This window comes from Thermobia domestica, chromosome 1 (genome assembly GCF_964235325.1).
Source record: "Thermobia domestica chromosome 1, izTheDome1.hap1.1, whole genome shotgun sequence".
NCBI lineage: Eukaryota > Metazoa > Arthropoda > Insecta > Zygentoma > Lepismatidae > Thermobia > Thermobia domestica.
Window position 1 is genome coordinate 317966022 of NC_137454.1, and position 18607 is coordinate 317984628.

Consider the following 18607-nt stretch of genomic DNA (forward strand, 5'->3'; position numbering starts at 1 on the left):
CAGGTGATTTTACAATAGTTATTATTTTATGAACAGACTAACCCCTATTTATACATTTTCTGTTTTGTTAATATTACCTAAGCACTTTGACTTGTAAATACTTTGAGTACTGCCATGGGTTGTTTTTAACACTTTTATACCTAGTTATGAGACATTGATAGCCAGTACCCACTACTGTTTGCATTATATTTTAGTTTACTAAGTAGGGTAAATTTTGGAATCACATTAATTTGATTATGGTAGGTAGTGGAGAGTTTTCCTGAATGATGTTATGAACCTTTGAGGATTTATACCACATAGAATTGACTAGTTAAACTTATTTTACCCACATTTTACATAAAAAAAATGTATTGAGATATATTTTACCAACATACAATAAACAGAACTAATGAAGGTTGATTATGACTACGAACAAATACCCTTTAGTAACATGACAGTGTATTTCAGTACTTTTTGGTAAGGGCATTAAGTAAGAAATTAGACACAATAGCTCCTAATTGAAGAATGGAACACATGTTTGAATAGCGTCTTGCAGCGCAAGACATACTTCGGATACACTGTTTCAACAGTATATATTGTGGTGGTATAGAACATATTATGGATACACTGTTTAAACAATTTATACCTTGGGTGGTACAGGACATATTATGGATATACTGTTTAAGCAAATTATAGCGTTTGCAGCACAGAGCGTATTATTGATTTGATGTTTTATTACATTGCATATACCTGTTGATACTTCTATTATATAGCCATGTTACAAACTAAAAACAACCAATTTTGTGCAACATGATATAGGGAAAGTATACTTAGTTAGACAAGAGATGCATTTAGACAGTACATGAATTTACTTTATATAGGAAATTGGGAACTGCCATGGTTGGTGGATATGGATATAGAGTTATGACTCATTTTAGTAATAAAGATTTGTTATATTTAATGTTGAATATAGTATTTGGTAGTACAGATGCATATATTGCTAAAGCACACAGAACTTTTTTATTGAATATATATATATATATACATACATAGTTTGATCATATTTTAATTATTAAACTTTATATTTACAACAGAGAATGCATTACAGAATGTGCGATAGATATATGAACACAACTTTAATTTATTATGATTAACAATAGTTTAAATTTATTTATTTTGGTTGCATGAAATTAACATTAACAAATTTTTTATCGACAAACGTATATAGATGCACCTTTGAAAAACTAATTTCGTTTATTTATTTATTTTGGTTGTATGAAATTAACATTAACAAATTTCTTATCGACAAACCTATATAGATGTACCTTTGAAAAACTAATTTCGTTTATTTATATAGGGAAATTTTATATATTTATGACTATTTGAAAACTTTGATACTATACAGAGCAGAATAATTGATTATTGTAGGACAGTTATTGTTTGATATCTGAATAGTATACCAGCACAGAAGGAATAAATCACTTTTACAAAAATATTTACTTGCAGATAGCTTCGTCAAGAATTAAAGATTGAATTTAATGTATCAGTACTAGAGTTGATCAATTAATAAAATTATTGAGTTCAGCGTTACAGGAACATGTTTAGGCGAAACGGAGGTGAATGATGATGGAATAAGTGTTGAAATGAAAAAAAAAATAAATAATCATAATATTGTCAGCTTCAAATTAACTTCGGAACTAACATTGAATTAGGGACCACATATGCAGACGAATCGAGTGCTTACCAGCCAATTATAAGTAAGAATAGAGAGTTCCAACTGCTGAAAAGAATTCAGTGAGAAACTAGTGATAATAGTATTTATCATTTTTATTTGGATGGATATAAACTACATTGACGGTAATTTTAGATATTTCCCTCAAGATTTTGTTATTGTAATCAAAATGTTTTGACTATGGTGCATTTTTTGACGATACAAATTGTTTAAATATTATGAAAATAAGAAACTTTATGAAATACTACTAAACACAAAATGCAGTAGTATTAGTACAACCAGTGTTACTATTTACGGAATGTCATATTGCGAATATGTATACATGGAACCAGACATTGGAGAGAACACAGTAAGCTTGTACCATAACATGTACTTTGAACATTTTTTTTTGACAAACAAGCATTATTTTTTTTATACATTGTTTTTCCTAGAAAAATCCAAGAACATAGCTTCCTGGCAATGGTAAAGTTTTCATTTAGATACTGCTAAGTCATTTTATAAACTCTGTTGACGGCATAATTTCCTTGGTTACTACCCATTAACTCTAACTTGTGAAAGAACTAATTGAACTGTCATTGAATGAAGTATAATTTCAATAACATAGGACATTTTAATAACTCAGCGTTTTGTATTATGATATTTGAACACTTTGTAGTTACCAGCATGCCTGTTCCCTGAAAACCTTTATTATACGTTTGAAGATTAGGTATGTGACGCATACAGTCCGAACTACTTTTGCAGGAAACAAGATATTGCAAATTCCTTTAGAACGATGTTTTATGAAGTGTCATTCTTTAACAGGAACTTTTCATGGAAGATACACATGTCTATAAATATGAGATATTTATACTATTTTATGACATCACAATTGTTTTACAATTTATCATTTCATTGATACTGTATATGATGGAAACCTTATGTGTTTTCACTTATTAATGTGATATTGAACAGAATCAGTCATTTATAATTACTGTTACTAAATTTATTAGGCAGTGTAATTGTATAGCGGAAACTTATCCACTTTATATGATAGACTGAGCTGTGGAATTAATTATAATAATTGGACTTTAAACTTAGAATGATTACGGTAGTATGATTATTATTTTAGACATATATATTAGCCATTGAATTTATAGAAAGGTTTGTGGTTATAGCTTATTGAGGATGACAACATTGCCACAATTACGAATTAATATATCAAGGATATTTAAACATCTTCATAAGTATGACAAGATTTATTAGTTTTACGATTATTAGCTGTGCACATTACTTGAATATTTATTCTTATTATACTTACCAGTATTGTATTACATATGCTTGAGTACTTTTATAATCATTTAAAACGATTTACTAGAATAACAACAGGTAAAATTGTATTTTGTTTGAAACAGTTATGATATTTGCTGCGATTATTGGAAATGGTATGCCATATGTTTGCTTGCATTGACACAAATCATAAGGGTTAATACTAAAGAGATTATAATTATGTTAGATAACTCATGCGTTTAGTTGAAATGAAGACAAAGATTGACATAGTAGGAAACATTATATAGCAATTACCAGATTGAAGTAGTTTATTTATATATTTAAAGATTGGGTAATATAACATTTATAAACATATTATTTAGATTTGTGTGGGGGGGGAGGCATTACACCTAATTATTGTTAGGTACTAAGTTTGCGATTGGTACTTTGATACATTTTGACAGTTAAACTTAGGACTTGACATCACGAAAGATATAGTAGAGAATTTTATTATTGATAGATGCAGCACATTATAATTAACAATAAACATTGATATTTTATGAAATATGGAAAGTTAATTGACATGCTAATGTGTTTGGGTTATAATAAGAATTATTTGATTTATAATACTACAGAACAATATATGATTGATATATTAGTGTTATTTATTTTGCAATAGATATAGCATATCATAGCTAGTATCAATAAATATATTATTTGAAATATGACAAGTACACATTATAATTACTAATTTAACTTCTATAATAAGATATGGTTTATGAATTCTTACAGATTAATATTTGATTACTACAGTACAATTATGTATTAACATTAATTATGAAGCATCACAACAAATGACAAATATTATCATATTCGAATTTTTAATTGTATGATTGGCAGATTGAAATATTTAGCTACATAAAAGTTATTTGTATTACATATTAAATAAGAAGTAAACAATATTATACAAACTTAACACAAAAAAATGTAAAAACTGAAAATGAAAAAGTGCAAACTAAAATTAAAACTGCAACTTGAAAACAAAAAAAAATGTAGAACTGAAATAAAAATGCAGAAACAAAATTTAAAGTACAAGTAAAAAAAAAACAAAAAAAAGTGTAAAGTGAAAATGAAAAAGTGCAGAAGTAAAATTAAAAAAGTGCAACTTGAAACCAAAAAATGTAATACTGAAAATGAAAAGTGCAGAAGTAGAATTAAAAAAGTGCAACTTGAAACAAAGAAAAATGTAAAATTGAAAATGAAAAACACAAACTAAAATTTAAAGTGCAACTGGAAATACAAAAAATGTAAACTCAAAATGAGAAACGCAAACTAAAATTACAAGTGCAACTTGAAAAAACAAAAAATGTAGAATTGAAAATTAAAAAAATGAAGAAATAAATTAAAACTTTGAAAATCAAAAAATGTAAAATCGAAAATAAAAATTGAATCATTATTCAATATTGCAAGACGTGCATTTTGAATATTGTTTCAGTTTTTTATTTCCGATTTTACATTTTTTGATTTTCAAAGTTTTAATTTATTTCTTCATTTTTTTAATTTTCAATTCTACATTTTTTGTTTTTTCAAGTTGCACTTGTAATTTTAGTTTGCGTTTCTCATTTTGAGTTTACATTTTTTGTATTTCCAGTTGCACTTTAAATTTTAGTTTGTGTTTTTCATTTTCAATTTTACATTTTTCTTTGTTTCAAGTTGCACTTTTTTAATTCTACTTCTGCACTTTTCATTTTCAGTATTACATTTTTTGGTTTCAAGTTGCACTTTTTTAATTTTACTTCTGCACTTTTTCATTTTCACTTTACACTTTTTTTTGTTTTTTTTTACTTGTACTTTAAATTTTGTTTCTGCATTTTTATTTCAGTTCTACATTTTTTTTTGTTTTCAAGTTGCAGTTTTAATTTTAGTTTGCACTTTTTCATTTTCAGTTTTTACATTTTTTTGTGTTAAGTTTGTATAATATTGTTTACTTCTTATTTAATATGTAATACAAATAACTTTTATGTAGCTAAATATTTCAATCTGCCAATCATACAATTAAAAATTCGAATATGATAATATTTGTCATTTGTTGTGATGCTTCATAATTAATGTTAATACATAATTGTACTGTAGTAATCAAATATTAATCTGTAAGAATTCATAAACCATATCTTATTATAGAAGTTAAATTAGTAATTATAATGTGTACTTGTCATATTTCAAATAATATATTTATTGATACTAGCTATGATATGCTATATCTATTGCAAAATAAATAACACTAATATATCAATCATATATTGTTCTGTAGTATTATAAATCAAATAATTCTTATTATAACCCAAACACATTAGCATGTCAATTAACTTTCCATATTTCATAAAATATCAATGTTTATTGTTAATTATAATGTGCTGCATCTATCAATAATAAAATTCTCTACTATATCTTTCGTGATGTCAAGTCCTAAGTTTAACTGTCAAAATGTATCAAAGTACCAATCGCAAACTTAGTACCTAACAATAATTAGGTGTAATGCCTCCCCCCCCCACACACAAATCTAAATAATATGTTTATAAATGTTATATTACCCAATCTTTAAATATATAAATAAACTACTTCAATCTGGTAATTGCTATATAATGTTTCCTACTATGTCAATCTTTGTCTTCATTTCAACTAAACGCATGAGTTATCTAACATAATTATAATCTCTTTAGTATTAACCCTTATGATTTGTGTCAATGCAAGCAAACATATGGCATACCATTTCCAATAATCGCAGCAAATATCATAACTGTTTCAAACAAAATACAATTTTACCTGTTGTTATTCTAGTAAATCGTTTTAAATGATTATAAAAGTACTCAAGCATATGTAATACAATACTGGTAAGTATAATAAGAATAAATATTCAAGTAATGTGCACAGCTAATAATCGTAAAACTAATAAATCTTGTCATACTTATGAAGATGTTTAAATATCCTTGATATATTAATTCGTAATTGTGGCAATGTTGTCATCCTCAATAAGCTATAACCACAAACCTTTCTATAAATTCAATGGCTAATATATATGTCTAAAATAATAATCATACTACCGTAATCATTCTAAGTTTAAAGTCCAATTATTATAATTAATTCCACAGCTCAGTCTATCATATAAAGTGGATAAGTTTCCGCTATACAATTACACTGCCTAATAAATTTAGTAACAGTAATTATAAATGACTGATTCTGTTCAATATCACATTAATAAGTGAAAACACATAAGGTTTCCATCATATACAGTATCAATGAAATGATAAATTGTAAAACAATTGTGATGTCATAAAATAGTATAAATATCTCATATTTATAGACATGTGTATCTTCCATGAAAAGTTCCTGTTAAAGAATGACACTTCATAAAACATCGTTCTAAAGGAATTTGCAATATCTTGTTTCCTGCAAAAGTAGTTCGGACTGTATGCGTCACATACCTAATCTTCAAACGTATAATAAAGGTTTTCAGGGAACAGGCATGCTGGTAACTACAAAGTGTTCAAATATCATAATACAAAACGCTGAGTTATTAAAATGTCCTATGTTATTGAAATTATACTTCATTCAATGACAGTTCAATTAGTTCTTTCACAAGTTAGAGTTAATGGGTAGTAACCAAGGAAATTATGCCGTCAACAGAGTTTATAAAATGACTTAGCAGTATCTAAATGAAAACTTTACCATTGCCAGGAAGCTATGTTCTTGGATTTTTCTAGGAAAAACAATGTATAAAAAAAATAATGCTTGTTTGTCAAAAAAAATGTTCAAAGTACATGTTATGGTACAAGCTTACTGTGTTCTCTCCAATGTCTGGTTCCATGTATACATATTCGCAATATGACATTCCGTAAATAGTAACACTGGTTGTACTAATACTACTGCATTTTGTGTTTAGTAGTATTTCATAAAGTTTCTTATTTTCATAATATTTAAACAATTTGTATCGTCAAAAATGCACCATAGTCAAAACATTTTGATTACAATAACAAAATCTTGAGGGAAATATCTAAAATTACCGTCAATGTAGTTTATATCCATCCAAATAAAAATGATAAATACTATTATCACTAGTTTCTCACTGAATTCTTTTCAGCAGTTGGAACTCTCTATTCTTACTTATAATTGGCTGGTAAGCACTCGATTCGTCTGCATATGTGGTCCCTAATTCAATGTTAGTTCCGAAGTTAATTTGAAGCTGACAATATTATGATTATTTATTTTTTTTTTTCATTTCAACACTTATTCCATCATCATTCACCTCCGTTTCGCCTAAACATGTTCCTGTAACGCTGAACTCAATAATTTTATTAATTGATCAACTCTAGTACTGATACATTAAATTCAATCTTTAATTCTTGACGAAGCTATCTGCAAGTAAATATTTTTGTAAAAGTGATTTATTCCTTCTGTGCTGGTATACTATTCAGATATCAAACAATAACTGTCCTACAATAATCAATTATTCTGCTCTGTATAGTATCAAAGTTTTCAAATAGTCATAAATATATAAAATTTCCCTATATAAATAAACGAAATTAGTTTTTCAAAGGTACATCTATATAGGTTTGTCGATAAGAAATTTGTTAATGTTAATTTCATACAACCAAAATAAATAAATAAACGAAATTAGTTTTTCAAAGGTGCATCTATATACGTTTGTCGATAAAAAATTTGTTAATGTTAATTTCATGCAACCAAAATAAATAAATTTAAACTATTGTTAATCATAATAAATTAAAGTTGTGTTCATATATCTATCGCACATTCTGTAATGCATTCTCTGTTGTAAATATAAAGTTTAATAATTAAAATATGATCAAACTATGTATGTATATATATATATATATTCAATAAAAAAGTTCTGTGTGCTTTAGCAATATATGCATCTGTACTACCAAATACTATATTCAACATTAAATATAACAAATCTTTATTACTAAAATGAGTCATAACTCTATATCCATATCCACCAACCATGGCAGTTCCCAATTTCCTATATAAAGTAAATTCATGTACTGTCTAAATGCATCTCTTGTCTAACTAAGTATACTTTCCCTATATCATGTTGCACAAAATTGGTTGTTTTTAGTTTGTAACATGGCTATATAATAGAAGTATCAACAGGTATATGCAATGTAATAAAACATCAAATCAATAATACGCTCTGTGCTGCAAACGCTATAATTTGCTTAAACAGTATATCCATAATATGTCCTGTACCACCCAAGGTATAAATTGTTTAAACAGTGTATCCATAATATGTTCTATACCACCACAATATATACTGTTGAAACAGTGTATCCGAAGTATGTCTTGCGCTGCAAGACGCTATTCAAACATGTGTTCCATTCTTCAATTAGGAGCTATTGTGTCTAATTTCTTACTTAATGCCCTTACCAAAAAGTACTGAAATACACTGTCATGTTACTAAAGGGTATTTGTTCGTAGTCATAATCAACCTTCATTAGTTCTGTTTATTGTATGTTGGTAAAATATATCTCAATACATTTTTTTTATGTAAAATGTGGGTAAAATAAGTTTAACTAGTCAATTCTATGTGGTATAAATCCTCAAAGGTTCATAACATCATTCAGGAAAACTCTCCACTACCTACCATAATCAAATTAATGTGATTCCAAAATTTACCCTACTTAGTAAACTAAAATATAATGCAAACAGTAGTGGGTACTGGCTATCAATGTCTCATAACTAGGTATAAAAGTGTTAAAAACAACCCATGGCAGTACTCAAAGTATTTACAAGTCAAAGTGCTTAGGTAATATTAACAAAACAGAAAATGTATAAATAGGGGTTAGTCTGTTCATAAAATAATAACTATTGTAAAATCACCTGTTGTACTGTAATAGGCCTCCCAGAAAATAATATATATACACAATTTCACAGTAAAATCAATGTTTGCATCATGTTCATAGTTATTAATGTTAAGTGTGGTTTCAAATAATGAGCAATGTTACCCAAGTAACACGTCAGTATTAAATCTTCAATATGTCTAATCAAATAAAACTTTGAGTAAATAAAATTTCTATATATAATAAGTTATATTAGTTTAATAGACATCTTCAAATAATTTCAAGGTTTCTTCATTATATTACTAGTCAAATTAAAGGCATAATTATAGTTTCATAAATATATGTGCCTAAAATATGTGATGCTTTGAAATCTAAACAATTATTTTATAGTTGTTAATAAAAAATATCGCCTAAATCATATCATTGTAAATATCCAGAGTTCATTATCCATAGATATTACGGTTATTGTGTGCCAGCTACATGTACACTATATATAATTGTGTATTAAACAAAATACTGTCACCAGTAGTTGTAATATTTTCAGCTATTATCGAAATCTTATAAATTTCGCAAATTCTTATAGCATAATTGTGATCCGTAATTATATATATCCGTTAATTTAGTTTAGTTTAATATATAATAGAAATAATGAGTAACTCATAGTTTTTATATAAAATAATATGGCTAAAACCAAATGTCTGTAAAAAAATCAATGCGAAATTCTTACATTCTGTACACCTATATAGACATTCGATGTTCATTTAAATCCAAATAAAAAATGTGGTGGTTCAATTAAATGCTTATTTCTAGTGTAAAGTATTTCTATATAAACATAATACTATAACCAAATACATATGTATATTCTCTGTAAGTAAGTAAAATAAGCATTGTATCTATATTGCAAACCATGTATTTCATATTGTACAATAAATAGCTCCATATATTTACATAAAAAAATCGTTATTACTATCGTTTCACCACAAATAATTAAAATATTATATCTAGTAATTCATAAGCAAAATAAAAAAATAGTATCAGAAATTCTCTCTTGTAACTATACAGCAATTTTAAATAAGTAAAAAATAGTTCTGTCTACAATATTTTTTCGCGGTACGTTCTCATAGATCTCATATTTTAAGTATCTCCAAGTATGTCCAACATTAAAATCTATATTGTGTAAATCCGTTCAAAATACTGATGCAAGTTTTCCTACGATCGTGCATTTCTGTTTTTCCACAACTAAAGCATGCGTAAGGTTCTTCTCTTTGCCATATAAAAACTAAAAATAATTCAGTTTGTATTATTATTATTAAACTAAAATATGTACACATATATCCTAATAAAAGGATGTAAATCTTATATACTTTCACGTTGTAATACACGCGCCAGCATTATTTAAATCAATTCGGTATGTGTTTCCAAATAAGTATAATACATGTAATATATACATAGATATATCTGACCATTTTCTATTCACCAGTTCAACAAGTTCTAATCCTAATATTATTTCGTTGTAGACCTCTTCATCATTACACTTCATACATAATATCTATAATTAATATATAGTAACGTATTACATAAATTATAAATACTAAAGTCTCTATGTATTCTCTTGTTTAAACCGTACAAATGGTAAAAAAAAACCTTATATCTGCCAAAATGCGGAACAATTTTTTAATTCAGTAAAATGTATCAAAGATTTGTAATAATCAAGTATAGTACATGTACAACCATAAAAAAAATATATCCTAATAACCCATACAAACCTTACCTGTAAAATTTTAGCTCTATATTATATTATTACCCTAAGCTCAATAAAAATTACTGCAACTAATTCCATACCGCTTAAATACACATAATATTCAAAGTGGTACGCACATTGTCGTATTCTGTCATACAATTATACCACATTATTTGTTTTCCTTGTACGATATATCCAATAGCATCTTCTTGTATACAATATTATTCCAAAAAATACGAAAAAATACAATCTTTCCATTATCTTAATCAACACCATGGTAAGAAACCTTATACCTGCTAAAAATGCGGCACAATTTTAATTCAGTAAAATGTATCAAATTTTGTAATAAACAAGTATAGTACACGCACAGTTATAAAAATATATCCTAATAAGACACGCGGCCATACCTGTAAGATTTTAGCTCTATATTATCACTCTAGGTTCAATAAAAAATACTGCAACTAATTCCATACCGCTTAAATGCACATAATATTCAAACTGGTACGCATATTGTCCTATTCTGTCATACAATTACAGCACATTATTTGTTTTCCTTGTAGAATATATCCCATAGCATCTTCTTGTATACAATATTATTCCAAAAAATACGAAAAAATGCAAGCTTTCCAATATCTTAATCAGCACCGTGGTGAAAAACCTTATACCTGCTGAAAATGCGGCACAATTTTAATTCAGTAAAATGTATCAAAGATTTGTAATAAACAAGTATAGTATATGCACAGTTATAAAAAATATATCCTAATAACCCATACAAACCTTACCTGTAAAATTTTAGCTCTATATTATATTATTACCCTAAGCTCAATAAAAATTACTGCAACTAATTCCATACCATTTAAATGCGCATAATATTCAAAGTGGTAGGCACATTGTCCTATTTTGTCATACAATTACAGCACAATATTTGTTTTCCTTGTACAATATATCCAATAGCATCTTCTTGTATACAATATTATTCCAAAAATACGAAAAAATGCAAGCTTTCCATTATCTTAATCAACACCATGGTGAAAAACCTTATACCTGCTAAAAATGCGGCACGATTTTAATTCAGTAAAATGTATCAAATTTTGTAATAAACAAGTATAGTACACGCACAGTTATAAAAATATATCCTAATAAGACACGCAACCATACCTCTAAGATTTTAGCTCTATATTATCACCCTAGGTTCAATAAAAAAATACTGTAACTAATTCCATACCGATTAAATGCACATAATATTCAAACTGGTACTCATATTGTCCTATTCTGTCATACAATTACAGCACATTGGTTGTTTCTCTTGTAGAATATATCCAAAACACCTTCTTCTGTAAAATATTATTTCCTAAATAGCAAAATTTATCAAATAGTCCTTATCGTGTTTCCATATGTAACATAAAGCATGTATTCCGTAACGTCTTTGTGTTATCGTTAATTTTTTCTAAAAATCGCAGGGTCTGTAATAAGACGCTATGGTGCCTACATTCATGTATAACAATTCTATTTTACAAAAATATTTTACATACATAAAACATTTTATACCCATTTCAATGCTTGCAAATACATCAAATATTTGTCAAATGTATTTGTTGTTGCTTCAAATTAAATCAATTCCCCACGAAAAAATCAATCAGCATATAACACTTCTCAGCACTTAAACCAAACATTATAAGTAGTATATTCTTATAATCCAGCACACAATAAATGGTAGCTAATGTATTTATCTCTGATACTTGTTAATTCCATAGTAGCAATTACATATATATTTTCCGGTTCTCAATCATAGCAAATACAATATACTTAAATATTATGCTTCATACCGTAATCCATTTTAAATATTTTCAAGCTATTATTTATCTAATTCTTTCAAATGGAAATCATAGTGCCAATTAGCATAAAAAACAATCTTCAGCATTTCGTCAATCTATGCGACATATATATATTCATCAATGCAAAACCGTAGTACCAAAATCCTCCAACAGATACAATGTTGTAATACACCGCCCGCTCCAAATCCATCATGTGCCGTTCCGCACATTCAAATACGCTAACGCAAACCAATACTAAAACTGCACCCTTGTATAAACATAGGTGCATCTATACAAATAAAATATAAGTTTGTTCTATTTTATAGTAACTCAATATACTTCTACAAACCATATTATTAAATAAAAAAAATCCTAAATAAATAATAAACAACCCTACAAAGTGCATACGTATCCAGTTAAACCTAATTTAATAACCTCATTGCAAACTACTATATTACGCTTAAATGTTGCTTCAATTCAATAAACAATAATATTTTCTCTATTTATTTTATTCTGTTCTCTTCCTTGTACATCTAAATCTCATGTAGTTCACCTTAAATCTCCCCCTTCATTCTGTATCAGTCTCCCATATAACGTGCCTGTTAAATGAAGTTGTAATTATTGCCAATAGATGGCAGCACAGTTGTACATATCGTAGTACTGTGGGGTTCCGCTTTCTTTATCAAAATGTATCGTTATCTATTATTATTATTTCAATTTTATAATAATTAAACACACGATAAAACAAAATTTAATATAAATTAAACATATATTGTAATAATGTAATAAACTATGCAACTTCGCCCATCCAAATTCGTCACAAATTTAATTAGCATCAATCTATACGGAAATGCAAGCAAAACGCGCGTATTCGCATTTCACACTCCTACTATGGTGGAAACTCTATTCAACGATCACGCAACGCCGCCATATTGGAAAAACAAATCCGTCCATCAAAACCTCAATCGGCAACGCTCAATTCTTCATACGTAAGTATATACATATAATAAGTATTATAGGTTAATTAATATTGATCATTTTCAATTATATAAATAAAAAAAGTGCAAGGTAAATTCATAATTAATCTAATAGAAAGTAAAAGTATAATTCATAATTAGGGTTTGGTCTCATTACGTAAAAAATATAGGTAACTATACGTAGTCTAATCACTGTACATAAAAGGAAACACTCAATAGCTTACATACAAATTATCGAAAATCTAGTTACCCTTTTTTCGCTGCAACATTACAAAAAGAAATCCCTAAAGAAAGGAAAATGTAATTATTTAGGGGGAAAAAAAATCACTGTAATTATTCTCATTACAGACAACACTGCAATATGGACATAAATTATATACAACTGCAACAACAAACAACCAGGAAATAGCCAACAAAATAGCGGCCGTGTCATCAAAGGTACGTAAACTTTCTCTTCTTACTTAAGTCACAATAATAAATAAATATACAAACTGTGCCGGTATCTATAAATAAAAATACCATTAGCGTACGTGGCTACCGAGCAGCATATATACAAAGCGGGCGGGCAAAAAACTCGCGACGGTAATGGCGCCAGCGGAAAGCTAACATTCAATACAGTGCGGCAGTCGGTAATATACAAAGTAGACGGGCGGAAAAAGTATAAAGGGAACTCGCATTACGGTCAGACAGTAATGGCGCCAGCGGCACCATCTGCCACGCGTTATCACTTCAATTACATACGTCATACTCTTTTCACAACTTCAATTACAAAAACTAATTACTTCAATTACATACACCGTACGCAATCATAATTTCAATTACACACGTCATACTCTTTCATGAGTTTAATTACATACGTCATACCCCTTCATGATTTCAATTACCCACGTCATACCCCTTCATGAGTTCAATTAGAAAAACTAATTATCCTATATACATCATACTATATGATAAAATGTCGCCTTTTAACAAAAGTTCCGGCTTAATTTCACGTTAATCTCTTGGTTACTTAACGTAATAAATACATAAAACACTGTAATCATAGTGTAATCCCTTAGCATACGTGGGCCAGGTAAAAGAAGATAACCCCTGCTTAATTCAGGTAGTATACGTGGAAGGCGACGTTGGGACCCCCTTCCTACTATGGTCACCTCTCTCTCTCTTTATATATATATATATATACCTGATTTTTTAATTAATTTTAATGTAATATTGAAAAGTAACTAAGTAAATAAAAAGTTAATTTTCGTTCTGAAAATGTATATTATAAGTACAGCGAAAATCAAAGTCGACTTTTGGTCCAATTTTAGTCATAGAACACTATTCGAGGGATCTAGTACTACATTGTACCACATTGGAACAGAAGAAGAAAATAGTTAGTCTATTAGAAACATGGAAAAACAATCCCAATTCCTCGTCAATTGAGAAAGCAATCAAAGTACGAAAGTGAATTTGGTTTTTCCTTATATTCTTTTTACTTCATAGTGACACTAATTTAGTAATATTTCACAATACCTGTCACCAATTATCATAAAACTCTTAAAACTATTACTTATAATTTGAAGTTGAAAGCGCAGACAGTACTCCCAAAAACCAAAATCTCCTACGAAGTGTAGCAGAGAGCTAACTCATTATTTTCTTTTCAGCAGCTTTGTACTTGCGCATGCCGCTGAAAAATCAGTCTTCGGTGCAATATGAAAACCAATTGGCGAGAAGGATTACAAGGAATTGTTAATCAGATGTTACAGATAAACGATATTCTTGCCAAAAATGCAGAAAAATGTTTTCTCAAAAATATTACTTGAAAACACGTGTATTCACACTAGTGGTGGACACAAAAACCCGTTATTCGGTTTTTAGAAAAACCGATTTTTAAAAATTTTCAAAAAAACGGTTTCTGTTTTCTCCAAAACCAGTTTCGGTTTTCTTGAAAACTGGTTTCGTTTTTTTTTTAATTTGTTCTATTTCTGATCAGAATAGTGTTTTGTTGTTCTCCGGAAACCGAATCTGTTTCCACAGAAATAGTTTTATGTGTTTCCCAAAAATTTTCACCGAAACCAGTTTCGGTGAAAACCGAACCGATTTTGGAGAAAACCGAACCAGGTTTTGAAGAAAAACGAAACCGGTTTCGGTGAAAAACAAAATGTCGGTTTTCTAGAAACCGGTTTCCGGTTTTTTTTTATAAAAACCGGTTTTGTCCATCCCTAATTCACACACACAGTTGAGAATCCTCACTCTTTTACCGAATGTGATAAATCATTTCCTGTGAAATCTTACTTGGCAGGTCATAGTGTAGTTCATTCAGATCACAAACGTTATTCGAAAGCCTCAAATGTTATACCATATGATAACACATACGGATAAAAGCAAATTTCTGGGTTACGAATGTGGAAGAAACTTTGCTGCTAAACGTAGCTTGAAGTATCATACTCAAGTGCATACATGTGAAAGACTATACTCATGCCAGGAGTCTGGAAAATCATTCCCTGGAATGGGTCGCTTGAAATACCATGACAGTACATTAAACGGAAAACCCACACCCGTGTGCTGTATGTGGTAAACGCTTCACGAAAATATTTGGCTTGAAGACACATGACAACACATGCAGTAGAAGAACAATACATTTGCCAGGAGTGTGACAAGATTTTTTTCCGAAAGAGCCGTTTGAATTCACATTTTTATTTAACACATTGCAGGGAAACAATACTTACGTCACGATTGTGATAAGATGTTTAGTTATAAATAAAACCTAACAAATCATCTACTATTTCATACTAACATATGCCAATTTATTGGATCGAAATCCGGACGTCAACATACACAATTTATATCCTCATATAGTTCATGTAGTAATAACCATGTTAGCATGGGGATAATTTAGATTGCAATCTCATAACAAACCTAACAATTTTTATTTTAGGTAGAGCAATAATTTGTTTAGATGGATAGTTTTGATTGGATAAATAAAATTAGAGATATCATATTAGATAATTACCTAAAACTGGTGTCGTGACATTATGACAAAATCAATAATAACTGTCATATTAAATTAGAAGTTAGATTTTGATGTGATTGAAATTGGTAATGAAGTCAAATAATAGAAATGTATTATCAATTCGTAACCTGCATGTACTCACCACGTTTTGATCGAAAAAGAATTAAGACGATGAACCTTCTTCTGTGATGGTCACTTCAAAACTCTCTCGAGTTCATTTTTCTTTTTGTCCACCTATCTTTTCTTCCTAGTTTTTGGTAGAACATTTTTTCCGCTTATTATTTCATTTTACAAGAATTTCCTCATGACTCGAAGTAGGAAGTGTTTGTTATTAAGTTGACACATTGCTGCATAACATAAGTTATATTTCCTAGTAAAAGAATGTTTTTATCCACACATAGTTTTGAGTTGTTACGAGACATCCTTAATTGCTCTACACATGTAAACGACCTAATAGCACCAGATTGGGAATGAGTTTTTTTTATTTCCATTTAAAATATGAAAATTTACAAAATATTAATATCAAGATTAATAAAATATTATTTACCCTTTACCAATTAACTTCAGTCATATTACAATACGGTTAATGAAGCACACATTTGCGACAAATGTGAAAAACTTTCAACACCAAATATAAATTAAACAAATCTATGTTAACCCACACAGATGAAAAGCCTCTAATTTGCCGAGAATGTGGAAAGGTATTTAATCGAAACTATAACTTGTAAAGTCACATTTCTATGCATGTTAATAACAAACCTCATTATTGATGTGACTGTTGTAAGTACTTCAGCGCGAAAAGATCTTTAACGCAACATCAGTTAATTCATACAGGTGAGAAATCATACTCCTACCAGGAACTTGGAAGAGCTTTTAGGAAAAAGGGAAAGTTAAAAAGGCAACAATTAATACATGCTGGTGAGAGACCATATTCTTGTGCACAGTGTTCTATAAACTTTGCTTGAAAGATTCAGTTAAGTCTTTATATTTTAACACATACTGGAGAGAAATCATACTTATGCCAGGTGTGTGGAAAGAAGTTTACACACAGCTGTACGTTGAACAGACATATGCTAGTACATGCTATTAAATAAATCCCCATGAACAACTGCTAGTTGGGCCACTGGTTAAAAATTGTCCGGATCAAGAATATTATGACTGCGCAGCGTCTTACCACCTTTATCCTCCTCGATTCAACCAGGGTTGATAGCTGCCTTTCCAACGATGCTTCTCTTATGATTACTGACATTTTCTAATCGGTGACTCAGGGGTTGGCCAACCATTACGTACAGCCATTTCCCTCCCCATGTCTTTTCTCCATTTAAACTAGTCATTCCTATCACATTCATCTTAGATGAATTGATAACATATCTATGCACACCGCTCAGTCTCGAATATCGTTGAAAGCGTTGGACAGAGCTTTGGTTCTGGTTCTGACCAACACACATTAGTCTTACAGGGCCTTATGCAGAGTCGTTCTGACGCGTGATTAGTACCATACTAAAGAGTTCGATTAACATATATTTCCTGCAATAGTCAGGCCTTTAGTATGGCGCTAAGCATACGTCAAAACGACTCTGCATAAAGCCTACAAAGTCTAAACAGTGTAGTTCTACAAATTACTGAAATCACTTCTCAAACCAAGCCATTCTCCACTATTAACTCTTTCAATCGGCTGTACTTTATGTAGGCTGATATATGAGAACCTTGGAAGAGAAAGGGCTAATCCTGAAATTGGAGTGTTGGGAAATCAAATTTAGTTTTGCAAGCACATTAAGATAGCATGGTCGAATCTTTGTTTATCTTGAAACTGTCAGAAAACTAAGAAAGAACGAGGGGAAAATGAGGTATCTACGTGTTGTCCAGACCTGTCCGATGCGAGGAAACAAACAAAAAATTGATTTCTCGGATTCGCCCTTTCTCTTCCAAGGTCCTGATATGTTCAGTTTTGTAAATGCTTTAAATAAATGTGTTTGGCCTTCTCAATCACACCTTGTTCTTTGTACGCTTCCTGTTAGAGTATATAGATTTAACATCCATACTCCGGTGTTAGAGGAAATCATTTACCATCTTTTGTTTAGGAAAGGAACTCGTATAATGATTTCTCTCAAGCCTTTTATTTTAAAAGTATATTGTAAGAGTGCAAATTCGGAGATATTTGTTAGTCCAAACTCTTAAAATTTCAAGTATTTTTTTCAGTGCATCCTAGAAGGAAGAAAATAAGAACTTTAAGTGGTTATAAAAGATATTGTTGGGGACATCGGTACGG

At 29.3% G+C, this 18607-nt stretch overlaps 1 long non-coding RNA gene across 1 annotated transcript in view; it reads left to right on the top strand.

The window, feature by feature from the left end:
* The first annotated feature begins 13229 nt into the window (after positions 1 to 13229).
* The window catches only part of LOC145662622 (uncharacterized), a 77372-nt gene continuing 71994 nt past the window's right edge, over positions 13230 to 18607 (top strand). The window contains exons 1-2 of the long non-coding RNA XR_014127070.1: positions 13230 to 13355; positions 13692 to 13781. This is a non-coding gene — a long non-coding RNA (uncharacterized LOC145662622). The remainder of the gene's footprint in view (positions 13356 to 13691; positions 13782 to 18607) is intronic.